Source organism: Crocodylus siamensis, chromosome 1 (genome assembly GCF_052110815.1).
Source record: "Crocodylus siamensis isolate JL-2025a chromosome 1, ASM5211081v1, whole genome shotgun sequence".
NCBI classification, from domain to species: Eukaryota; Metazoa; Chordata; order Crocodylia; family Crocodylidae; genus Crocodylus; species Crocodylus siamensis.
The window spans coordinates 310,708,992-310,736,496 of record NC_143395.1 but is presented as its reverse complement, the minus strand read 5'-3'; the positions used below and the strand labels follow the sequence as shown (position 1 = coordinate 310,736,496).

Sequence of the window (27,505 nt, the reverse complement as noted above, 5' to 3'; positions counted from 1 at the left end):
ACAGTGGGTAAACACCCACTGTATAAAGACAAGTTTTGACCAGTGGTTTTCAACAGTTTTTTATTTCCAACTCCTAAACAATTTCAAATGGAGGTATGGACCCCTTTGGAAATTGTGAATGTAGGTGTGGAACCCTTTGAATTGTAAATGTGGGTATTCACATACTTTTGAATGAGCATAGTCATCTTTTGTAGCCCCCCCTTAGTCATGGTCTGTGGACCCCCATGGGTCCATGGACCACAGATGGAAAACCACTACTTTGGGCTGACACATAATGGTTCATTTCATGTCTTCCTTTGGCAAACAAGACTGAATTTAGTCTTCTGGGTTGCAATATACTTGATGTTGTAAATGTATTGAACAATATATATTCCATACATATAATTACATTCTTAACCAAAATAATGTTAATCACATTCTGTTGTGTATGTGTGTGGGTGTGTCTTTTCTTATCTCTTTTTGGATTATAAATGAACCAAAGGTCCATCCAAACATACTGGTCTATTGAGAGTGTATATAGGATCTGTTGTGCCTTTCCCATACTATGGAATACAAGGAAATGATGTGACTAACATTCCCAGCCCAACAGACAAGCAAACCACCAATTTACATCTGGGTCAAGCACAAATATGACATAAGCCTCTAAATTCAGCCTGTAGATTTGCAGCAAAATCCTGTATTTACCTGAATCCAAGACTTTGAAACATGAACAATGCATGCTCCAGGTGGCTGGGGGTGGGGGGGCACTGTGGCAGTGGGATTGTGCTGGCGGCAGTGGGAGCACAGCGGCAGTAAGTGGGAGAGCTCCTGCAGATGCAGCCAGTGCTGTCAGCAGGGTGGGGATTGCGGCCAGCAGGGATTGCAGACTGCCTGCAAATGCCACTGGCTGTGTCAGCAGCAGGGTGGGGAATGGCGACCACCCACAGACAGTGCCAAGAGTGCCAACGGCACCTTTTTGTAAGGGGTGCACTGACACAGTCAGGGGGTGCATGTGCACCCACGTGCACCCCTTACACATCGCCTCTGCTTTGCATTTAAGATGACCCCCCATAATTAGATTCTATACATGTAAAATTATAAATTTGTTATAATTTGTCATGTATAGAATCTAATTAGAAGTTTGTGAGGGTTGTCTTAAATTCACTCACCACTCTGACAGAGAAAGCCGTAGCAGAGGTGCAGGCAATCTGACCCCAGCCCCTTCCCTGCTCTGGTGCCAGTGTTGTCCAGTACCTTCCCCACTTCTGCTTCTCTTCCCACTCAGGACTTGCCACCAGTGCTGCTTGCCTCCTCACTGCCACTACTTAACCTACACAGTAGCATTGGCTCTGTCTCCACTCCAGGCCACAAAGCTAATAGTACCTCTGGCCTCACCCCAGCGGCAGTGATGTTTCCAGCTCTGGCCTCTGGCTCAAGCCAATGCCACAGCCAATGCCACAGTGGCTCCTCTGCCACTGTGCCATCTTCACCATGCTCTCCATGCCTGCACACCCCTGCTGTGTTGCCCCATCTCCTGCCACAAAAGCCACCCTGGCCCTTTCCCTGACCAGACAGCAGCAGAAGCAGCAACAACAGCTCTGGCTCTGGCACTGCCATGGTACTCAAATCCAAGGCTAGGCATTTCCCCTCAATGTTAAAAGGGGAAAAACACTGTGCCTTGAATTTAAGTAAATATGGTACCCTTATCATTCTGCCATTACATCCTAGAAACAGATAAATAGTACATAATAATAAATGGCTTGTTGTAATTGCCAGTAGACATTTCTGGGGATTTATCATTTTCAAAGGACCTACAGACTTTAATAGATAATGTGATAAATGTCTATATCTCCAATATTGAAAAATGTTCTGCATGAATGTACACACCTGAATGGTCCCATTGACTCCAGTGACAAAGCAGGAAAAAGAGCCATGGTAGGTCAAATCTATGGGATGTGTTGGGTTTGGGTGAAGTTGAATGGACTTTTCTATACATGGTTTATGATAACATACAATGGCATTTTTTTTTCCAAACCTAGGTGCCTCAATGAGGCTAGCTGGCATGTACAGGCAGCTAGGACAGTGACTTAAATTTCAAAAGTGCCAAGAACCTCATACTTTGCACTGACTTCACTGATCATTGACCTTATCAAGGGTTGCCAAGTACCCTGAATTTCTGAAAATCAAGCCAACTATTTTGGTGCCTATGTAAGGACTTATGTTCCTAATGTGAGTTACCTAAGTTTGAGCAGTTTGGGGAAACGGAAGTAAAGATACACCGAAAGAAGACTTGCAACCTGATTTGGATTTGGATATAGTTCAAAATCAGTCTCTGCTCAGACCAGTTGCAATAATGAAAAAAAAATGTCATCAGATGTTAGAAACTGGCAAATTGAAAACTGAAGTGCCATAATTAAAAGAAAGAATTGGCAAGTCTAGATAGGACAACCTTTGGGAGCAAAAGTAACCTTAGAGAATTCTGAGATTTACTTCTTAATAACTAATTCTTTTGACTAGCAGCTTTCTTATCTGTTATAGTTCCTATAAATTATTGTCTTAGCATGCTTGATGTATACATGATATTGCTATATGACTACCTAACTATTGTGTACATATATTTAGGGGGAAAAAGGGGATTTTGTTTTGCTATTAAATCTGAATCCTGTCTCCTCCCATCTCTCTACTGTATTTTATTTTATACTTGCCAAACACTAATACAGGTGGTTGATCTTCTGTTAGGCTAATGCACTATAACTCGTTACATCTGCATGCTTTCACAGACTTTGTATATTATTTTATGAATGTTGCTTTCTCTCTCTGTGCCTCAAATCCCCATTTACAAAAGAGAAATAGTAATAATACTTTTCTTGTGGTGAGTCCTTCATCTGACTTGCCTTGAACTTCCAACTGCATCTATGTAGTCAGGGTACCTGCCTGAAGCCAGTTCTTGTCCTTAAAATGAAAACTCATTGGGAAAGAGACTATATTGTACTATTTATTTGTACAGTGTTAGTGGGAACCTGTCTCACTCTTAAGGCCTCTGAGTACCAATGTATTACAACTACACTTAAAACATGAATTAAAAAAAATCATATATTTTACATTCTAAGAGTTTTGAATTTTCCCTGTCAGACAATAGAAATCCAGAGAATTTAAACAGAAACTGATGAGATTTCTTTTCATAATCAACAAAGGTTTTAGCTCAAATTAATCATATTTTCACAGGGATTTTCCTGTTTGTTTTTGCGGCAGAATGAATAATGAACAAAAGACCTTTTTTTCAAGAACTTCATCACAGTCTGTGATAGAGGGGAGGTACGTTTTTAAGGACTTGTGTGTTTAAACCAATAAGTCTTGATATTCTATTAATAGCTCTTTCTGTAGAATTCCCTTATTTATGAAGGTAGGGGAGTATAGTTTAAGGGAAAAAATTGATAAAATAGAAAATATATAAAGGAAGAACCCTCATTCTGAGAGACTTCAAAGCTCTGTTGACGCTAAGCACTGTCTCGAGCTTCAGAGCTCCTGTGTATCAGTGAGCTGGATTTCATCTAAAGCATCATAGGAGGTACACAGAAGAGAGCCCCTCTCCTGTGAAAATTAAGAGCTCTGGAGTTATGGAGAGTGCATTAGAGCTGGGCTTTCTGCTGCACAACTTGCAATCAGCTTCTTCAATCCCTTCTCATTTTCCAGTGTCTGCAGGAACCCTTCTTCAGCCTTTGACATATAACAATATAGCTAAGTTAGCAATGCACACAAACACAGTAATCCTATTTTTATGCTTTGAGCAAAGAAAAAAAAAAGAAAACCGCATGAGTGGTGCCTCCTTAGTATGTGATATTCACAAGCAAATAATCTGGTCAAATCAAACCACCCACTTCTTCCAGAAAGACCCTTCCTGACAGTAATTTTCCTAATAAATAATGAAATATTTCAAATAGTTGAGAATGAATAGGGCATATTTAATACTGCATCCTTGTATATTGCAACAATGAAATGCTTTAGTGGTAATTTCATAGATTTCATAGACGTTAGGGCTAGAAGGGACCTTGAAGTCCAGCCCCCTGACCCAGGGGCAGGAAGTCAGCTAGTGTCAAAGGATCCCAGCAAGATAAGCATCCAAATGCTTCTTGTTGAATAAGTTTAGAATGCATTTGCAGCATATACATTTTAGGTATGTGACAAGTCAAAGATAGCAAGGAGGAAAACTAGCTGGAATGGAAGTAGCTGGAAAGCTTTGTGGAGAGTAGGAATAACTTGTACCACTAAGGCTGCGTCTACATGAGAAGTTTACTGTGGGGTTGCCTAATTAGCTCTGCAATAAACATCTCAGCATCTACACATGTGGACCTATTAGGTTGCAAGTTAGTACTTTTAAATACAAGTACTATCCCGTGGTGGGGTTTTTTAATGTTCAACAACACACATGTAGACATTGATGGGGCTGGCTAGGGCACAAGGAAACTTCAGTATGAGGGCTGCATGCCTGCTGGCCCCACACTGAAGCATCCTTGTGCCCTAGCCAGCCCCTCGGCAGCATGTTGAGCTGAGTTGGAGCAGTCCTGTGTTAGCAGGATCCTATCATGTGCTGTGGCCCTGGGCACATGTTCAAAATACAGTACCTGGAAGCAATAAAGTCCGGTATGATACTTGCTAGAGTTCATTGCTTTATATTAATTGCACTTGTAGACATGCCCTGAAAGGATCATGTAGCAGTAACAATTCCACCCACTCCATATTATGGGTTGTGCCTACAGCTTTGTGGGTACAAGAAACATAGTTAGCTTGATTTAGCACAATTTTCACAACTGTATCAGGTAGACAACCCCTAAATGGCATGCTCCAGATCTCATAATTAAACTACATAATTAACACTCTTCAAAGTAAGGGAGAAAGTTCAAACTGTACAATACTATTTGTTTCATGGCATCAGCAATTAGATTCATGAGCTAAGTATATTGGTTTATATTTTGAAAATTGGGCACAACTGTAAATTCTATGGGCTTCCAGAACTGCTGTTCATTGCTTAGTAATAGCTTTCCAAGCAGCAATGAAAATCTGTCTTCAATAAACATTGGCAGCTTCTAGAGCTTAAAGGTGACCTGAAAATCAAAAATGAAAATTGAGTTGAGCCTGGGTTTGGAGCTGAATGTTCCCTTAAATCGAGAAAAGGGGCATTCAGCACAAAAATAAGTTTTAACAAACCTTTTAAAAAATTGTCTCTAACATAAGCCTCCTGGCACTTAGTGGGTTATTCATGATGCTATAGAATACATCAGATTATGACTTCACAAACAGTAAAATTCTCACTACAAGTCACTGTGTTTTTAATGTTACGGGGCACAAGTGAAACAAGAAGTACCAAGACTGTAACAAGGAGAAAAATATTAAACAAAAAATGTGTATTTGTATAAAATCTGTCTCTCTGTTAAATGCCCTTTATAACTTGGATAGAGGAGATACTGGGCATCTACACAAAATGCTTACTGTGTGGTAGCCTAATAACACAGCGCAGTAGCGAGCCAGCCAAAAAGCATGCTAATAACCTAATGAGCAGTGTTATAGGTTGCTCCAAGGCAAACATCACAAAAAACCATGAGCTGGCACTACTGCACACTAAAAGTAGTTACTGTGCATTCAGTTAGTACTTCATTAAGGAAGGACTAAACTAATATGCAGTAATTACGATGTATTAATGAATGTGTATTAAGTACTCATTCAGTACTTAATTTTGACCCTAACTTAATTTTCATTTTCCATTTTTCTGTTGCAGTTTACCTTACCTCTATGAAAGGTGTCACAGACAAAAGATTTATTTTTTTTGGAGAAACCAGTAAACACAGGTTGGAGTATTCTACGGTCACTTTAAAAGGCTGTGCTCAAACAAAAATCTCGCAGTATTAAAATAGAGTACCTTTCCCACTGAGATTTTGTCAAAAACTTGTAAATAGTAGTTAGCAACCAGCAAAGTTTAGAAGAAAAGTTTGCAGGAATTAGTTGGAAAAAGAACAGGCAAAGGAGGAGAAGAACAGTTTTGGAGGAGGCACAATATTTCTGATTGATTTTTCTTCTCTGAGAGGCTGAACTTCTTAGGATGGCTTTGAACAGCAATTTTTGTATTTATTTTCTGTTTGTGTTGGGATCATGATGCTTGAATCCTGGATGGCCACTCACTAGAAGGCAAATTTGGCACAGTATAGAAAAGCCACAGATTTCTCAGAAGTAGTGCTATCCTTTACAAAATCTCATCTTAAGCCTTTCAAGTGTGCTTCTGAAGACAAATGGAAGAGATTTGTTTGAGCAACATCATTTGAGGTTCTAACAATCTGTTTTTATGACTTTTCTTGAAAGCAGTAATACTATCAAAAGCATTGCATACATGCCCATTCAATAAAAGCAGGAACAAGAGCTTCTGTGTTGTTCCCATACATTTCTTGATGTATTTGCTGCTCTGGTAATCTTCCCAGGAACAGGCAAGCTCCTCTGAATCAACACTTCCCATTCAACCTAGATTTCTGAAGCATATAAACTATATTTATGAAGCATTTTATTTTAAATTGTAAAGCTAACATAATCAGTCATTAGACAACCTGCATAACATGTTGTATATAAACAACTCTTCAAAATGGTCTTTTCTTATTCAGTACATCTACTCTTTATACATCCTCAGACTTGCATGGATGTACTGGAAACAAGCAATTAGTTAAAATCAGTTAGGGCAACATCCTATTTCACATTAAGTGCCCAAAAGCTTCAGGGGATAGGTGGCAGGGGAAAGGCAGCTGCTGAAGATCTGTCCCCAAACCCAGGTCAGGGCTGGAATCTAATCCAGAACAGCTGCTTACCCTCCACTCCTCCAGCCCCTGCTCCACTGCCGCTGCCTGCTTGTACTCAAATCCAAGATGAGGGGATGTTCCCCCATGTTAAATCGGGGAAAGGAACCTCATCCTGAATTTGAGTAAATGCAGCACTTATTACTGGTCACATTTTGGGATAATTTATCCTTTTCCTTACTTGTGTTGATAGGGGCTAGGGACAGACATTACACACAAACCAGTTTAAATGATCAGAAACTGGTTTAAACCTGTAACAGAACATAAGCTGAAACTGCTGAAACTGGTTTAAGATAAATGTGATTGAATGTAGTATCAGAATTAACTGATTTGGGTCAAACTGGTTTATGTGATGTCTGTCCCAGACCCCTTCTTGGTTTCAGTTAAACCAGAGTACCCCAGCATCCAAGATGCTTTGTATCCAGGCTGGACTTCACCATGCTCTCTGCTCCAAAGAACAGGCTGCGCCCACCCCAGCCAGAGCTCGGGGTGGGGGGAGGGGGGCAACTGGAGGCACAGCAGGGTCTGCCTGGGTTCCATCTCTGCTCACCCCTCCCTCCCTCCCATCTACCACAGCATGGACCTCAGCCCCATGGATCCTAGGCATGTGGTAGGCTAGCTAATGCTGAGAGGTGTCTCTGTGTGTGTGTGTCTCCAATTTTACTGGGACAGGCAGACAGAACAGTGTCCACTTAGAGCTTTTTGGAGCTAATAAACAGGGGAGCTAGTAATGTGCCTCCATTCCTTCCTTGGAAAAAGCTGTTTAAGAAGAGCTTGAACTAATTAGAGAAGATACGCTTTGCTAATGGGCTAATAACTCTGTGGTTTTATCAGCACCCCCTGCTGGCTTGCAGCCCTTTCAGGTTTGCAGACAGGGAGAGGGAGATTGAAAAGCTCAGTATCATCAACAGATGCATGTACTGTACCCCGCTCCTCCCAACATTTGCCTCAGACTGCTAGCCCAGGCCTGGAGACTCCCACCTCCTGAGCAGTGAGCAGGGAAAAGCCTGAGACAGTTCAGGCTAGGGTCAGGGTTTACACCCCTCCCTACTCAGAGCATCCTGCCAGGGCCTGGCTATGCTGCCACTCAGCTCAGCCCCATAGAAAGGAAGAGAGGGCTGCTCTAGTGCCCCTGCTTCTAGCCTGAGCCACTACAGGCATAGATTCATAGATTCATAGATGCTAGGGTCGGAAGGGACCTCAATAGATCATCGAGTCCGACCCCCTGCATAAGCAGGAAAGAGTGCTGGGCCTACATTATCCCAGCTAGATACACATCCAACCTTCTCTTGAATACCCCCAGGGTAGGGGAGAGCACCACCTCCCTTGGGAGCCCGTTCCAGACCTTGGCCACTCGAACTGTGAAGAAGTTCCTCCTAATATCCAATCTAAATCTGTTCTCCTCTAGCTTGTGGCCATTATTTCTTGTAACCCCCGGGGGCGCCTTGGTGAATAAATACTCACCAATTCCCTTCTGTGCCCCCCTGACGAACTTATAGGCAGCCACCAGGTCGCCTCTCAACCTTCTCTTGCGGAGGCTGAAAAGGTCCAGTTTCTCTAATCTCTCCTCGTAGGGCTTGGCCTGCAGGCCCTTAACCATACGAGTGGCCCTTCTCTGGACCCTCTCCAGGTTATCCGCATCCTTCTTGAAGTGCGGCGCCCAGAATTGCACGCAGTACTCCAGCTGCGGTCTGACCAGCGCCCGATAGAGGGGAAGTATCACCTCCTTGGACCTATTTGTCATGCATCTGCTGATGCACGATAAAGTGCCATTGGCTTTTCTGATGGTTTCGTCACACTGCCGACTCATGTTCATCTTGGAGTCCACTAGGACTCCAAGATCCCTTTCCACTTCCGTGCCACCCAGCAGGTCATTTCCTAGGCTGTAGGTGTGCTGGACATTTTTCCTCCCTAGATGCAGCACTTTGCATTTCTCCTTGTTGAACTGCATTCTGTTGTTTTCTGCCCACTTGTCTAACCTGTCCAGGTCTGCTTGCAGCTGTTCCCTGCCCTCCGGCGTGTCCACTTCGCCCCATAGCTTAGTGTCATCTGCAAACTTGGACAGAGTACATTTCACCCCCTCGTCCAAGTCGCTGATGAAGACATTAAAGAGTATCGGTCCAAGCACCGAGCTCTGCGGGACCCCACTGCCCACACTCTTCCAGGTCGAAACCGACCCATCCACCACAACTCTCTGGGTGCGACCCTCCAGCCAATTCTCCACCCACCGGACTGTGCAGTCATCCAAGTCACAGCCCCTTAACTTGTTCACCAGTATGGGGTGGGATACCGTATCAAAGGCCTTCCTGAAGTCCAAGTATACGACATCCACCCCTCCTCCTGCGTCGAGGCGTTTTGTGACCTGGTCATAAAAAGAGACTAGATTGGTCAGGCACGATCTACCTGCCACGAACCCATGCTGGTTTCCCCTCAGCATAATTTGTCCTGCCGGGCTCTCACAAATGTGAGCCTTGATGATTTTCTCAAAGATTTTGCCAAGGATGGAGGTGAGACTGACTGGCCTATAGTTACCCGGGTCCTCCTTCCTCCCCTTCTTGAAAATGGGAACCACATTGGCCCTTTTCCAGTCCTCCGGGACTTGACCCGTGCGCCACGAGCATTCAAATATTCCCGCATGTACCTGCATTTCTGGAATGAAAAGAATCTTTGAGACTAACCTGCAAAGATTGAATTAATTCAGACTCAGGCTTTTAGAATTTCTGTCCCAAGCTAGGGTGACATCTCTATACGAGCAGTTCTCAAACTTCTTGACTCACTGGGCCCTCTTCCCCCTCCCCTTCCCACTCCCCTTCCTTCCTCCCCCGCCTTGCCGGCTTTTGTTGGAGCCCAGTGGCAGCAGGGCAGTGGCAGTATGCACCCTGCTGCCAAGGTGGGTGGGGATGGAATTCTGCATCCAGCCCCACACCCGCTTCTCATCCGGTTGGGGGAGGGGTGAATGAGCCTCGTCCCTGCAGCTTTGGGGCCGGGCCTAATCCCCCTGCCTTCAGAGCTGTTTTGGGGGCATGGTGATGGTGAAGTGCTACCACTGTGCTCCCCACCCCCTCCTACTGTCCTTCCACCCTCCCTTTCCTGCCAGCTTTTGTTAGGGCTCAGTGGCTCTGCATCCCCCTCACATCCGGCCCTGCCTCCACCCCCACTTCTCGTCCAGCTGTGAATGGGCTTTCTCACCCCACCCTCACCCCCACTGCTTCTGGGCAGGACTCATTCACCCTGTTTCAGGGCTATTGTCGAGAAGCAGCAGTGGTGTTGGCTGCAGTGGTGGGGCCTCACCACTGTACCCTGCCTCCCTCTACTGCTGCCCTCCCTCCCTCCCTCTCCCTTCTCCTCCCTCCCCCTGCCTGCTAGCTTTTGTCGGGGCCCGGTGGTTGAAGGGCCACTTCAGGGCCGGCCTGTTCCTCACCCCCTCTGGAGCTGTTGTAGGGTTGTGGCAGTGGCAGCAGTGGTGGCGGCGGTGCACTGCCACTGTACCCCCCATTCCCGCTCCCCTCCCTCTTCCTTCCTGCTGGCTTTTGTTGGGGCCAGATGGCTCTGCATCCCCCTGTGTTGCCCCATGTCCATCCCCACCCCTGCCTCTCATCTACTTGGGGGAGGGGGTGAACAGACCAGTTCTCCCCACCCTCACACCTGCCACTTTGGGGCCAGGACCATTCCCCCCCACCTTTGGGAATGTTGGGGCATGGCAGTAGTGGTGGTGGTGGCAGTGGCAGCTGAGCTGGGCGCTGCCCTTGTTCCCCGCCTCCTTCTCTCACTGCCCTCTCTGCCCCTTTCTCCATGCCAGCTTTTTTGGGGGCCAAGTGGCTCTGTATCCCCCCCATGTCTGGTCCCACCCCCATTTCTCATCTGGTTGGGGAGTGGGGCCTGCTCTTTCCCTTCTCCTTCCCATGTGTCCCATCACTGCAGCCTACAGGGAGCAGGGGGGGACCAGGCCAACTGTGCTGGCTTGGCCCCCCACCACGCTCCATCCCCTATGTGCCCACCATCATCATTTCATTCTGCTGCACTGTCTCCTTTTGGAGCACTTTGATTGGTTGTTTCAGTCAGCCAGTCAGGGTGCGAATAAAGCATTATGGAGAGACAGACTAAGGCTTTTATAATATTATAATATTCTATATTATAATTTATGCTACAGTTGAGACTGGTGGCAGGACAACTGAAAATGACTTCTTTAGAGATACTCTTATGGTTCCTGTCACTATGGGGTCTGGACATCCCATATCTTTAATGCATTTATCCCTGAAGCAATTATGAGCACAGATGAAGGGTCAGATTCCATCTCACTCAAGATGTTTGATACCCTCACAGTGCCCTACTGGCCTGTCACAAATTAATCTACCTATCTGTTGTTATTATCTGTTGTTATTTTTTACTATTAGCTCTTTAATACTAAATTATCTGCTTATCATATTTATCTTCCTATTAACTGTTGTGTGTGTGTTATAATAAACTTGCCATTGCTTTACTCCCAACTCTGTCTGCTCAATCCCAAACCAAACAGCCTAATAGCTAAATTAATATACTCACAGTGCCCAACTGGCCTGTGACACATCTGCCTGGCTTTTCCCTGATAAGCAGGCCCTCTGCCCTTCTGCCTTACACCTCTCAGCATAAACTAGCAGACCACATGCTGGTTACAGTCTATGCTGTGGGAGATTACAAAGGCAGACAGGATTTTTGGACCTAATCAACAGGTAGCTGGTAATGTCCTTCCTTGGAAAAGCTGCTGAAGAAGAGCTTGAACTAATGGAGACAGGCTTTATTTTCTTAATGGGTTGATGATAAAAATTCCCTGCGGGACTGCTCAGGAGTCTGGGGGGGGACATCAGAGCATCCTGCTGGGGCCTGGACATGCCCCCCCTCAGCTCAGCACTATAGAAGGGAGGGGAGGGCTGCTCTAGTACCCTCTGGCTATTAGCTTGAGACACTGCAGCCATGTGTCTGATTTTTTTTTCAGTCCAGAGAAGATGTCTCTGCAGTGACAAAATGATTCAGCTGAGCTAGGTTAGACTAATCTGCAACGATTGAATCCGTTCAAGCTCAGGCTTTTGAATGTCTGTCCCTAGCACAAATTAGCCAAATCCTGTCCCCAGACACTTCCAGGTCTAGCCTGCTGGGGGGAGAGAGGTACAGAGAAGCTATTTTGATCTGGGAACAGGGCTGGTGCAGAACACCTGAAAGGATCTCCTGGCATCCCAGGGTATTGCAATACCCTGGTTGAGAATCAGTGCTCTATATTATAGGTTCAGGACCTTTATTTATATTTTGTAACGTAGACTAAAATAAAATGAATGATGCTTTTTTATTTCAATTATCTGTAACCAAAACATATCCTAGGAGATCATAGCTACAAGTATGTGGATCTTCTAGTTCCTAAACATTGCTACATATATACCAGTATTGAAACTGAAGTTTAATGTTTAAAGAGGTTTTTTTCTTTGTTTTGTGATTTATCCTCTGGACACACCATCAAAGTTAATGATAATCCTCTCCCTTAAAGATGATTTCCTAGGGTGCCACTAGTTTCCATCTTTCACTCAGCTGTTATATATCTCACACTGCTATGTAACTTTGCCTGCTCCTTAGTGATTTTCAAGCATCACATATTCCTTTGTGATTTCAGTCATGCATAATGGATTAAGAGGCAGGAAATCACTGGGTAATACAGCCAAGGTCTGTGTCAGGGAGAACCCTGAATATTACTGCAGATAGTGTAATGCTGTTCCCTGTCAGGCTGCTGGAGAACAAGGTCCTATTTAGAGCTTACCATAAATGAAGAAAACATATTTTTCATGCCCTGTACATTCTCAAACTGTATTGCACACATTTACAAGACACATGGATGCTGTAAAATATTACATCATAGTTTAAATAACCGACTGCTACAGGGCAAAGCTCTTAACTCTGCATGATGTAAAATGGATTTTTCTGACTATATTTATCAATCACATGCACTGGCTGCTTTAGCAGGCCTCAGAACTTGAACTAAGCAAGTGAAAGGTCTATGTTGGGATGATATGGCCAATACAGAGATGGATATGGTCATGGTCCTGTCTGGTATTAATGCCACAGAAGTACAGCATTTGGAATAATGAGGGAATTTTTGTATAGACACCACAGAAAAAATTAGCTCTTTTTGTGTAAAAATGCTTTCCTGAGAAAATGTCAATGTTCTAGCACTAAATTGGCATTGTAGTCAAAACCCTAATATTCTGAGCTGGGAACTATAACTGATGTTTTGGAAATGACCCTGTAACTCCACACAGGAGCTATAGTTCAAAAGGTAAGCAGCAGTAGCATAATGTGAGATGGACAAGCGGGGCACCAGCCCCAGATACTCCTTTACAGTGGGTGCAAGGATGGTGACAGCAGCAGCTGGGCGTAGGGAGAAAGCATGACTGCTGTAGCAGCAACAACTGGGACAGGCAGATTGCACCATGGCAGCAGTAGCCAGGGACTTTTTTGAGGCAAACTCCTCTTTTCACTCACCCACCCATCCTTTTTAAGCCCCCACCCCCCTGAGCCACCACCTCTGTTGCATAGCAGCACTCCCCCACAACCTTCTCCCTGATAATGCATCTATGAGATACATGATGATCTTCCCCCTTGCTGTACTGTTTAGAGAATCCAGTCCACAGCGGAGAACTGGGACCTGAGACACACAAACTGCAATTCAGATGAGGCAGCACAGTGAAATTTGCAAATGGAGATGTTTGGGTTTAGGATGAAACATTTTTAAGTACCCTGACTTTTCATTAAAAATAAATTAATTTTATTAAAGCAAATAATGGAAAGCAAAATGTTTCTCACATAACAATACAATAAAATCAACATAAATATTTGTAATCAGCTCTCTGAGGACTTGAGTGGTGAATGCATGGCACATTCTGAACTATAAGACAGAAAGAGCATTTTTCTGCAAGAGATAGGCAATATTTTGACTTTAAGTTTCCAGGCACTGACCACAAACAGGTGGTATGTTTCTATTGGGAGAGTTACCACTTTCCTTGCCCCTCTGTTTTTTGGAGAAAGATCTTCAGGTGACAGCTTTCTCACATGAATAAATGCTTCTATACTACCTTTTGCCATGGTCTGGGAGGGGAGTGAAGCAGTGGAGCAAATACCCTCCCCATTCCCTAAACTGGGGACTCCTGACCTGGGGAGCAGGCAGGGTTCATGACTTCTCCAATACCTTCCCAGACAGGTCTGGGGAGAGGACAGAGGGTTTGCCTGCTGCTCCTTTGTCCTCCACCTGTTCCCTAGACAAGGGTCTCTGGGGGCTGAGGGCTTTGCTTTGTTGTTCTCCTCCTAGGAATTTCCAATAGTACAAAGAAATGCCTGTTTGTTACCCCTGAAGTACATCTAAATATTCTACATTAAATGTTTTAACAGTGATATATAGTGGGCATGCCTATATGAGATGCTTTACTGTGAATTAGACTAATGAACAGTAAAGTGGTACCATCTACATGTGCACAGGACTTATTGCACATTAAAGCAGTCTAATGCATCAGTTCCTAGTACCAACACATACAGGTACTAGATAAACAGTGCATTAGCTAATATGCCATAGCACATGTGTAGAGGCTGACCAGGAACAATTTGCTTAATACATCCTGGCCAGGAAGACAGCTGCCCCTGCAGCAGGCAGAGCTCTCCCCACCTGATGGAGATCAGGAGCTAGAACTTTCTCTGGCTGTTGCAGGGGGGCAGAGCAGGGCAGGAGCAGTCCTAGGCCTGTTCCTGTCAGGTGCTATTTGCTCCCTACAGGGGTGCATATGTAGATATCCACCCACAAGTGCATTAATGAGCCTCAATTTTCTGCACATAAAATTTGGGTGCATTCACTGCACGTCTAGACACTCCTCATGAGTAAGTGTGCTGGCCAGGCCCACAATGAGATGTTTGAAAATTTTCAACAAAACACAGTTGAATATTTTTTTTTTTTTGCAAAGAATTACAACGAATGTTATTTTTACCTTCTATTTTATAATTGAAAATGTTTGGATTTTGAATTTTAAATGAAATTCATGAATTCTTTGTGAAAATTTCAATAAAATATCTGTTTTGCAGTTTCAGATTATAAGCAACAAACTAGATTGAGGCTGCCTCAATTACTCCCATTTTTCAATGTCATATAAATAATCACAATTATACAGACTATTATAGACTAATATAGACTATTACTCACAGTATTTTAGAAAGCAATTTATCTTAATAAATACAATTATATACCTCAGGCATTTGGTCTTCTAATGGTAATTGTGTCAACTAATACATTTTCCAGATAGCAAAAATATTTGGTGAATTTAAGTTTAAGAAATTATAATTATCTTTGTGTAGTATATCACAGGAACTGATTATGCTAGGTATAAAATATGACTTAATCCATCTAGCCATATTTGAATCATAACAAGCACTTGAGAAAATACAGGTGTCTTGAATATTTAGAACAGTTCTGAAACTGAAAATATGTAGGTTTATAAATTATCATTTTATAATGCTTCAAAATAAGACTTCCCTTGACAACAGTTTGATAAATGTCTTCTAAGACTACCACATGATCATTGTATATTAACTGAATATTTGATTCTTTATTTTTTCATTATTAATGCTTTAAGAAATATATTTAAAAGTCCTCAAGGCCTCTGTATAAATGTAATTAGAGCTCTTTTACAACATAATTCCAAACTTACTCTCTGTTCAGATTAAAGTTGTTTTCAAAATGACCACTTCTAAATAATAGCATATATTGAAAACTACAATTAGGAAATTATTAATGAATATTTGGTTTTGTTAATGACCATTAACATTAAAAATCACAGACCATGGCTGTTTTACATTGATCTTAACTATTCCATTCTTGAAACACCCAGAAGTAAGACAAACAATCATATTTGACTAACCTTTTAAGTTAACTGTTGCATTTTGCTGGATTGAATAATGAATAATTGCTATTCTTTGTATTATACCTTTTAGTTTCTGTTAGTTGTTTCATGCATTGTATCATCTGCACTGGAACACTATGTGCACAAAGCAGATGCACAAAATAATGTGCACAGAATTGTCTATATGCCAAGATGAAGACATCTTATTCATGAATACTTAATAATAAAACCTAGTAGTGGATATGATTTCATTTGCAAAAGCAAGACTGAAAGACTGGTAAATAAGAAAACTACTATAATATACACAAACTATGTCAAGGACTATGTTTCTTTGGGTGCATCTACACATCACATCATTCTATGGCACTATGCTTTGTTACTTGCTTTTAACTTAAGCACGGCACAGTAACTGCTAGTACTACACTGTATGCATAACACACAATTAGGTTTTACCGTTACATCACTGTAGCAACACATTAAAATGAAGGAGCGCATCACTACGGCAATATAACTGCCAATCACGTGTATACCCAAGTAATCGTTATGTCACCACAGCAGACAAGTACAGCAATGTAGTGTGTCACTATAATGATGTAGGGCATTGTGTAGACAAGCCCTTTGAAGACTAATTCACTTATTTCTACTGACTGTATTGAACATTTAATTGAGCCCTGAGAGCTGGGTGAAGGATGCTTTTTTCTATTTACCTTCACTTAATTTCTGCTGAATTTTATGCCTCATTGCTAGACTGGTTTTGATGGAAAGTAGTCATTGCTAGTCACTGGAACATTTTTTGATCTGGTCTGTGAACATATTTTGTGTGTACAAATCATTCTACTTGTGGAGCTAATATATCAAATAATTGTAAAAATTGCTTTTCTGAAACATTTTAGCCTTGAATTGTACTTGGATTCTGATCAAGAATAAAGTTATTGGCATATTGGTTTCAAATTGCACACCTTAAAAATGATCATCTCATCATATTCTAATTAAATTATTTTAAATGGTATGCTTGGGTTTCACATCTACTCTAAAAATATTACTATTTTGCTTAGATTTTTGAACATTTTACTTAAATGGTATAGTATCTATCCTATGTACATACCAAGTTTGGCCAAGGTGCTGTTAGATGTCAAGATTCTCCAGCCAGAAGCATTTCTCAGGAATGTATGAACCTGTTTCAACTGGAAAAAAACTTCTCTCAAAACTAAAAAATAAGTGGAATAATTCATCACTTATCCCAGTCATAAGGGCTAGGGATAGACATTACACATAAACTGGTTTAAGAGATCGGAAACTGGTTTAAACCTGTAATGTAATAAAAATTAACTTCATATAACCCAGTTTGAAAATGGCTGAAACCAGTTTGAGATAAACTTGGTTGAATGTAGGATCAGATTTAACTGATTTTGGTCAAACCAGTTTATACAACATCTGTCCCAGACCCTTTGGTGATTTAAGCTGAACCAGACACCCTCAGCATCCCAGCATGCTCTCTGGGCTGAGTGGGGATCTCTGCTCCGCATCAGAGCTGACCACTTCCCTCTGCTTCCTGGCTGCAGCTCCAACAGAGACTTTCAGGCACAGCAGGTTCTGCCTGGCTTCCCCATGCCCCTCTCCTCCTCCCTTTCACCACTCATTGCTTAAGTAGAGATACCTTTCTACTCTCTCCCACAGCACGGACTACAGCCAGTATGTGTTATGCTAGCTAATGCTGAGTAAAGCAGATAGGACAGTGTCTGCTTAGGGTTTTTTGGAGGTAATCAACAGCTCAGATAGTAATGTCCCTGCATTCCTTCCTTTGGAAAAAGCTGTTTAAGAAGAGCTTAATGCGTTAGGCTTTGTTTTTTGATGAGGTGTTAAATGCTTATAACAGAGCTGATAAATGCTCTGTTATCAAGGGGGGTAGCGGGGGCTCCCTCATCCCTCCACCAGTGTCTTGCTGGGGTCTGGCCACACACCCCCTTAGCTCAGCCCAGATTTTGCATCTTGTGAATAACTGCATAGTTGAAAAAAATGCTTTCTTTTAACAAGGAGATGAAACTAAGATTTTTCAAAGGGTGTGTGTGTGCGCGCGTGTGTGTGTGTGTGACAGAGAGCCCTTTACATACTCCAAACTAACCAGTGGCTTCAAGATTAAAGCACACATCTCAAATAAAACAAGGCAGAGATTTGAATTTGTCTCCTCTCTTTCAGAGATACAACCCTGAGTCTGAACTAATTCAATCTTTGCAGGTTAGTCTGAGCTGGCCAGGCTAAACTGGTTTGTAACCAAGCAGACATGCCAGAATTGCAGGCACATGTCTGCAGTAGCTTAGGCTAGAAGCTGGGGGGTGCTAGAGCAGCTCTCCCTTCCTGTCCGTACACACACACACACACACGCACACAAATATATATATATAAGCGTCCTGGAGCATTAGCACAGACAAACAGGGAGGCAAAGGTGTGGACCGAGGTGGGCAGGGCCAGGCTGTGCTCCCCACTGTGGGGACCAGCCTTGTGTGGACGTAGCTTACCGCTGTGGAGGGTGTGGCTTGCAACCATGGGGGTGCGTGGTGTGTGGCTGTGTGGGGGTGTAGGGTGTAACACTGTGTGGGGTTGCAGGGCATACCACTGTAGGGTGACGCGAGGGGAACGGGAAGCGGGGTGCAGGCAGCACCCACCAAATTCACCACACAGCCATGGGGTGGGGCACAATCCCCTGCCCACTCCCTGTGCAGCACCCTGTGGTCACACACCCCCCATGCACCAACCCCACCACACTGGGAGCACCAAAACATGGGAGGGGTGTGGCATGTGGCTGCAGGGTGCCACCTAGGGAGTGGGCATGAGGAGCATACCCCCCCGTGGCCACGTGCTGCAGCCTGCGGACACTGCCTTGAGGCTGCCTGTGTACATCCACTCCCCTGCACAATGCCCACTGCGTGGCCCACAGTTGACAGGTGCTTCCCATGTGGGTGGGCTGTGGCACATGGACACAGGGTGCAGTACAGGGAGCAGGCATGGGGGGTACCCCGCTCTTCATGCTACACATGGCGGGCGCTGCCCAAACCTCACATGCCCTTTCCCTGTGTGGCACCCTGCAGCCATGCTCCCCGCCCCTCCCAAGCACCCTGCTGCCTTCAGATGGCAGGTGCTCCCAGTGCTGGATAGGGTGGGATACGTGCGGGGCGTGCAGGTGAGTGGGTCGGTGTGTGTATTGCTGAGTGGGTGGGTGTGTGCATGTGTTTCATAGTTTCATAGTTTCATAGTTTCTAGGGTCGAAAGGGACCTGAGCAGATCATCTAGTCCGATCCACTGCCATGGCAGGAAAGAATACTGGGGTCAAATGACCCCAGCAAGATGTTCATCTAACCTCCTCTTAAAGACCCCCAGGGTAGGAGCCTGCACCACTTCTCTTGGAAGCTGGTTCCAGACCCTAGCCGCCCTGACTGTGAAGTAGCGCCTCCTGATATCTAACCGAAACCTACCCTCTGCCAGCTTGTGACCGTTATTCCTGGTCACTCCTGGCGGTGCTCGGGGGAACAGTGACCCCCACAATGCCTGCTGATCCCCCCTGACTAGTTTATAACAGGCCACAAGATCCCCCCTCAGCCTTCTCTTTTGGAGGCTGAACAGGTTCAAGTCCTGTAGCCTCTCCTCATAGGACCTGCCCTGTTGTCCCCGATCATACAAGTGGCCCTCCTCTGGCCCTCTCCATGCTGTCAACATCCCTCTTGAAGTGTGGCGCCCAAAACTGGATGCAATACTCCAGCTGCAGCCTCCCCACGTAGAGGGGGAGGATCACCTCTTTGGACCTGCTCGAGATGCATCTGTGAATGCATGCCAAGGTGCGGTTGGCCTTCCTAACTGCCTCTCCACACTGCCAACCCATGTTCATCTTGGAGTCAATGATGACCCCCAGATCCCTTTCTGCCTCTGTGCTGACAAGAGGGGAGTCCCCTAACCTGTAGATATGGTGCCGGTTGTTCCTCCCGAGGTGCATCACCTTGCACTTGTCTATGTTGAAACCCATGCTAGTCTCATCCGCCCACCCTCGTAACCTGTCTAGGTCTGATTGTAGCCTGTTGCATCCTTCCAGTGTGCCCACGTCCCCCCACATCTTAGTGTCATCAGAAAATTAGAACAGGGTGCTTTTTACCCCCTTGTCCAAATCACTGATGAAGATGTTGAACAGTGCGGGCCCGAGGACCGAGCCCTGCGGAACCCCACTGCCCACGTCCTTCCAGGTTGAGAAGGACCCATCCACGACCACCCTCTGGGTGTGGCCCACCAGCCAGTTGGCGACCCATTTGACTTTGTGGGTGTCTACACCACAGCCCCCCAGTTTCTTAATGAGAACGGGGTGAGAGACAGTGTCAAAAGCCTTCCGGAAGTCCAGGAAGACTATATCCACTGCTAACCCTGCATCTAATGATCTGGTGATCTGATCGTAAAAGGCCACCAGGTTGGTCTGACAGGACATGCCACTGATGAACCCATGTTGGTTGCCCCTAAGCATGCAGTCCCCTGCTGGCTCCTCCTGGATGTGTATCAGCATAATTTTGTCGAACAGCTTGCCTAGGATCAAGGTAAGACTAACCGGCCTATAGTTTCCCGGGTCCTCCTTCCTGCCTTTTTTGAAGATGTGGACCACGTTGGCCCTCTTCCAGTCCTCTGGTACCTCACCAGAGCACCACGAGTGCTCGTAAAGTCGTGCCAGGGAACTTGCGATGACCTCGGCCAGTTCCTTTAGAACTCTAGGGTGGAGATCATCCGGGCTGGCTGACTTGAATACGTCCAACCCCTCCAGAAGCTCCCTAACTAAATCCTCGCTAACCCGTGGCCCAGGTGTGCCTCCCTCGGGGCCTGAGGGGGGCCCAGCAGGGAGGTGGCTGTTCTGGTCCCTGCTTAGGAAGACAGAGGCAAAGAAATCATTAAACATGTTAGCTTTGCTGGGTGGTGTGACGACCAAGTTTCCCATCGCGTCCTGCAAGGGCCCCACATTACCCGGGACCTTCTTTTTACCCCCTACGTATTTGAAAAAGGACTTCTTATTGTCCTTAATCTGGGAAGCTAGTCCCAGTTCCATCTCTGCCTTGGCCTTCCTAACTACCCCCCTATATTCCCGAGCAACTACAGAATAGTCCTCCCTGGTGATGACTCCTTCTTTTTAGCAAGAAGATATTCCCGGATGCTTTTGGTGAGCCACGGAGGCTTGTGTGCTCTCCTGCTCCCTTTGATCCTCATTGGGATTACCTTCCTTTGGGCTTGGAGGATTGTCTCCTTAAGGAGTGACCACTGTCCTTGGACACCTGGCTCTCCTCCCCTCTGGGACCTCAGTGCTTCTCCAACTATCCTCCTTAGCTCATTGAAGTCTGCCCTCCTAAAATCTAGGGCTGCTGGCTTACTGCATGCCTTTGCCACCTTGCACTAGATGGTGAATTCCAGCAGGAAATGATCGCTGTCACCCAGGTGGTCGAGCACCCGCAGCCCCCTCACCAGGTCATCACCCATGGCCAGGACTAGGTCCAACAAGACGTCTCCCCTGGTGGGCTGTGCACCTCCTGGGTTAGATGGAGGTCCTGCACTCTGTCCATGTGTGTGTGTGGCTGGGTGGGTGTGGCTGGGTGGGTGTAGTGTGCGGTGTGTGGCTGGGTGGGTGGGTGTGGCATGTGGCTGGGTATGTGGCTGGGTGTGTGTGGCATGTGGCTGTCATATATATATGTGTGTATATATATATGTATGTATGTATATATGTGTGTGTGTGTTTGTGTGTGTGCATGTGTGTGTGTGTGTGTGCATGTATAGATATATAGATATAGATATAAAAATGACAGGCGGGCAGCAGGGACAGAGTGCCACCACCCACCGCCCCACACTGCCACCACTCTGCATCTGGCCGCAGACAACCCCCTTTGCTCCCACTCTGTGTCCGGACCCGTGCGCTCCCCCACATCTCAGACACACACCCACATACACCCACCCACACACCCATCCACACTCCACATACACACTCACTCTCACACACACACACACACACACACACACACACACACATAGAGCCACATGCCACATACACCCAGTCACACACCCCCTTGATAACAGAGCATTTGTATACATATATATATGTGTGTGTGTATATAGGCATACATACATATATACATATCCATATATAATATCCTCATTTCCACATTAATAATGCTGTGTCAGGCAAGTGTCACACTGTTCACCCTGGTAATTGTACACAGTAGAAACAAATTCATTAGGTGTTGATATTGACATGACTTGGACATGTATTGCTAGTTGTTAGTTCACCTTCAGTAATAGAAAAATCTATTTCCCCAGCCAAAGAAAAATAAACTATATTGATACCTAGAGGTGACTAAATTCTATTAACTTTCAGTTACTTTGAATCATGTAAAATACACTTAACATTATACACCAGGGTTTGGCAACCTATGGTCTGAGGGCCACATCCTGTAGAAACTTGCATTTGGTGGTATTTGGTGATGGTGGACCCTGATCCAAGACAGATTCCAGCATCTAGGACTCCAGCACAGTACCCTAGCAAGTGGACATCAAATCAAATACATGGTGACAGGACTGTGTGCAGATGGGGGCCAAGAAAGGTGGGTGCTGTCACTTTAAGAACAGTTAGAGTGTGCAGAGCCTAGCTCCCCTTCCCCCATATAATCTCACTTCCGATCCTGTTCCCATTTGCTCCTTGTTAAGGTCTCAAGCAGGCATGAAACTCATAGGCTACATTCTGTATGGCAGGATGGATTACTCCCAGTGCCCACCTGAGTATTTAAAAAAGAATTTACAAAAAAAAGCATTAGAAATCAAAATCTGCTGAAGAAATAAGAATGTTAGGATAAGTAGAAATAATTCATAACCAAGCAGCACGAATGTTAGTGGGCTTAGGTCTCTGTAATGCCTCATTGGATGAATCAAGTCCTTTTTTAAATACATAGGGGGTAAAAAGAAGGTCCCAAGTAATGTGGGGCCTCTGCAGGACATGCTTGGTAACCTGGTGGTAGCACCAGACAATAAAGCTAATCTCTTTAACAGATTCTTTGCTTCCATTTTTCTGAGCAGGGACAGGGACATCATCCCCACTGGGATTCTCGATGGACCCAGGGGAGGCACAACCAGGCCCAGGGTCAGTAAGGACCTAGTCAGGGAACTTCTGGAGGGACTAGACATGTTCAAATCAGCAGGTCCTGATGATCTCCACCCCAGAGTGCTGAGGGAATTTTCAGAGGTCATTGCGTGACCCCTGGCACAACTTTATGAGCACTCGTGGTGCTCTGGCAAGGTGCCAAAGGGCTGGAAAAGAGCCAATGTGGTCCCCATTTTCAAAAAAGGGAGGAAAAAGGACTCAGGAAACTATAGGCCTGTTAGTCTTACCTTGGTCCTGGGGAAGATCTTTGAGAAAATTATAGAGGAGCACATCTTCAAGGGGCCAGCAGGGGAGATTATGCTTAGGAGCAATCAACATAGGTTCATTAGAGGCAAGTCCTGTCAGACCAGCCTGGTGCCCTTCTATTACCAGGTCACAAAAGCCTTGGATGCAGGTGTTGCAGTGGACATAGACTTTCTGAACCTTAGGAAGGCCTTTGACACTGTCTCTCACCCCATCCTTATTAAAAAAATTAGGCGACTGTAGTGTCAATGCTTACACAGTCAGATGGGTCGCAAATTGCCTGGAGGGCTGCACCCAGAGAGTAGCAGTGGACAGGTCATTTTTGACCTGGAGGGATGTGGGCAGTGGGGTTCCACAGGGCTCGGTGCTTGGGCCCTCACTGTTCAATATCTTCATCGGCAACTTGGATAAGGGGGTGAAAAGCACCTTGCTCAAGTTTGCAGATGACAATAAGATGTAGGGAGAAGTGAGCACACTAGAAGAGAGGGAAAATGTTCAACTAGATCTAGGCAGGTTACAGAGGTGGGCGGAAGAGAATAGGATGGGTTTTGATATGGACAAATGCAAGGTGTTGCACCCAAGAGGAAGAACCAGAAGCATACCTGCAGGCTGGGGAACTCCCTTCTCATCAGCACAGAGGCAGAAAAGGATCTTGGAGTCACTATTGATTCCAAGACGAACATGGGCCACCAATGTGGGGATGCGGTCAGGAAGGCTAACTGCACCCTGTCATGCATCCATAGATGAATCACAAGCAGGTCCAAGGAGGTGATCCTCCCCCTGTATGTGACATTGGTCAGGCCAAAGTTGGAGTACTGCATCCAGTTCTGGGTGCCACACTTCCAGAGGGATGTGGATCGCATCGAGAGAGGCCAGAGGAGGGCCACTCACATGATCATGGGGCAGCAGGGTAAGCCCTATGAGGAGAGGCTACAGGACCTGAACCTGTTCAGCCTCCACAAGAGAAGGTTGAGAAGGGATCTGGTAGCCACCTATAAGCTTGCCAAGGGGGACCACCAGGCAATGGGAGAGTCTCTGTTCCCCCCGAGCACTGCTGGGAGTAACCAGGAACAATGGCCATAAGTTGACTGAGAGTAGATTCAGGCGGCACTACTTCACGGTCAGGGTGGCTAGGAGCTGGAACCAACTTCCAAGGGAAGTAGTGCTCAGCCCTACCCTGGGGGTCTTCAAAAGGAGACTAGACAGCCACCTGGCAGGGGCTGTTTGATCCCGGCATTCTTTCCTGCCCACGGCAGGGAACTGGACTTGATGATCTGCTTAGGTGCCTTCCAACCCTACCAACTATGAAACTGTGAGTGCTGCTGCCTGTTGCTGCCTGCTCCACTGCCATGGCTCCCACCAGGATGGACTATATGCTTTCCCCAGCCGCAGCCCTAACCCTAGTCCCATGCTTAGGTGTGCAACCCCAGCCCAGCCTGTGGGTGGCAAGCATACCTGTCTTGTCTTAGACCTAGAGGGGCTGCCTGTGTGAGGAGGCAGGGAGTAGACAGCAAATCCACCCACCCCGAGGGTGCTTAAGCACAGGCTCCTAGGCTTTCAGTGTCCACCTTGTTATAGCTATTGATATTGCAATCACTTCTAGCCCCTGCTTCCAGCTGGTATCCATACTTAGGGCTGGGGGATGTGGGCATGGAAGGGGCATGAGGGAGAAAACTTTTTTATTGTAATTTTTTCCTACAAGTTCTTGCTCTTCACCCCTTTTGATGTACAGCATTGGACATGCAGAGGTTACTGCAACCATATGGGGATATTCTGGTCATGTTTTATGCTACATGCATATTTGTATGTACTTAACATTTTTCCATATTATCACATACAAATGTTCTCTTTCAAAAAACAAAGTAAACAATAATACATCATTTTGTTACATAATAGCACAAAGCGGGGCAATCTGCACATGACCTGCACCAGGCACTAAAATGTCTGGCTATAGTTCTGCTGCAGCATAGGGGAGCTCTCCCTCTGTCCTGCAGTCAGGAACCTGGGCTCAGATGAAAAGGAACTTTTCTTGAACTGTGCCAGTCAGTGTTGACGTTCCAGTAGGGGGAAGCTTTCTCTGTGCCTGCAGCAGCTAAGTGATGGGAGGAAGTGGTAGCAGTGGATGGGTTCTAATGCCTTCCTGCCTCCACCCAAGGTGAGTCATTCTGGCCCCTGTGCTGGAAAACATTACTGCCCCCTGTTCTACACTGCATTACTGAGGATGAGCATTACTTACTGCCTGACAGCTTTTAGCATCCTCTTATGGTCTACACCAGATTCTTTCCACCATTGTTACAAATTTGTATCTTCTTCCAGCTGTTCATTTCCTGATAAAAGAAAAGGGCAGTGGTGGAAGGTAGGACACAGTGGATGCATCTACATGAGATGTTTACTGTGGAGTTGCCTAATTAGCTCCACAGTAAAGTCTACACATGTGGCCCTATTCGGCCACAGTTTACTAATAAACACCACCATAACTTGGATCTTGTAAACACAAGTACTATCCTGAGGTGGTGTTATTTACTTTACTGTAATGCATGCATGTGTAGACACTGATGGCATAAGGGTGGCTTCAGTGAGGGGGCTGCTTGCCAATTAGCTCTGCACTAAAGCAAGCCCCACACTTATACCCCAACAAGCCCCACAGCATGTTGAGCCAGGTCAGAATAGCCCTAGACTAGCAGGTAGACCTGTAGCATGAACTAAACTAGCTGATGTTAACATAGATTGTAATAGAAGAGAAATGTAGAAATGTTAGTCTTGTCCTGTAAGCAACTTGAAAACTCCATTGTGTATCCTTATGCTTGACATAAGTGAATGAACTCTGCATAGCCTTTATGTATGTGTGTGTGTAAAAAGGGTGAATGGTAAGAGAATGGCATAAAAATGGGAGAAGATTTAACTGTTTATGTAAACAACAAGGCACCAGTAAGTTACCAGTTAGTAAACTAATTAATGAATGGCTGAAGAATACCTTTTAGGCCTAGGGCACAAAGAAGATAACGAGGAGAAACAATGCACCTGTCCTTCCAGATCCTTGGGGGTCAGCAAGAACACTCTGAGGTTGAGATAAGCTGAAGACAAAAGAAGAACAACCGCAAAAACAAAAGCTGGGTATGGAAAAACCCCAAAGCACTGAAACAAAGGATGCCAATCCCTATAAAAGAACACTTTGAAAATGCTAAGTTGGGTGAGTCTCTTTTTCTAATGCTGTTTCATCTGAGCACAGATACAGCTGTTGATCCCACTGCAGCTATTATCTTCAAACCTGCTATCTTCAAATCATCATCATAAGCCCAAGTTGGCCGACCTGGGCTGATATTTCATAGTTTCATAGTTAGTAAGGTCAGAAGGGACCTGAGCAGATCATCTAGTCTGACCCCCTGCCATGGCAGGAAAGAGTAATGGGGTCAAACAATCCCAGCAAGTTGATTGTCTAGCTTTCTCTTAAAGACCCCATGGGCAGGAACCAGCACCACTTCACTTGGAAGTTGGCTCCAGATCCTAGCCACCCTGACCGTGAAGTAGCGCCTCCTCATGTCTAATCTGAATTTACCCGCTGCCAGCTTGTGACCATTACTTCTAGTCACTCCTGGTAGTGCTCAGGGGAACAGGGACTCCCCCAATGCCTGCTGGTCCCCTCTGACTAGTTTGTAACAGGCCACTAGATCCCCCCTCAGCCTTCTCTTGTGGAGGCTGAATAGGTCCCATAGCCTCTCTTCATAGGTCCTGCTCTGCTGCCCCCTGATCATGCTAGTGGCCCTCCTCTGGACCTTCTCCATGTTGTCCACATCCCTCTGGGCACAGTACTCCAGATGTGGCCTGACCAATGCTGCATAGAGAGGGAGTATCACCTCCTTGAACCTGCTTGAGACGCATCTGTGGATGCATGACAAGGTACGGTTGGCCTTCCTGACTGCATCCCCACACTGCTGGCCCATGTTCATCTTAGCATTAATGATGACTCCAAGATCCTTTTCTGCCTCTGCACTGATGAGAAGGAAGTTCCCTAGTCTGTAGGTATGGTGCTGGCTCTCCCTCCCCAGGTGCATCACCTTGCACTTGTCAGTGTTGAAACCCATCCTAGTCTCATCCGCCCACCCCTGTAACCTGTCTAGGTCTGATTGCAGCCTATTCCTCCCTTCTAGCATGCCCACATCCCCCCACATCTTAGTGTCATCAGCAAATTTGAACAGGGTGCTTTTTACCCCCTCGTCCAAGTCACTGATGAAGATGTTGATCAGTGTGGGCCCGAGGACCGAGCCCTGCGGAACCCCACTGCCCACATCCCTCCAGGTTGAAAATGACCCATCCACCACCACTCTCTGGGTGCGGCCAGTTGGCGAGCCAATTGACTGTGTGGGTGTCCACACCACAGTCCC

At 45.5% G+C, this 27,505-nt stretch overlaps 1 protein-coding gene across 1 annotated transcript in view; it reads right to left on the bottom strand.

Annotated features, from left to right (window-relative positions):
* NALF1 (NALCN channel auxiliary factor 1) overlaps positions 1-27,505 on the bottom strand; it is an 806,963-nt gene that overhangs the window by 366,689 nt on the left and 412,769 nt on the right. The window lies entirely within an intron of this gene.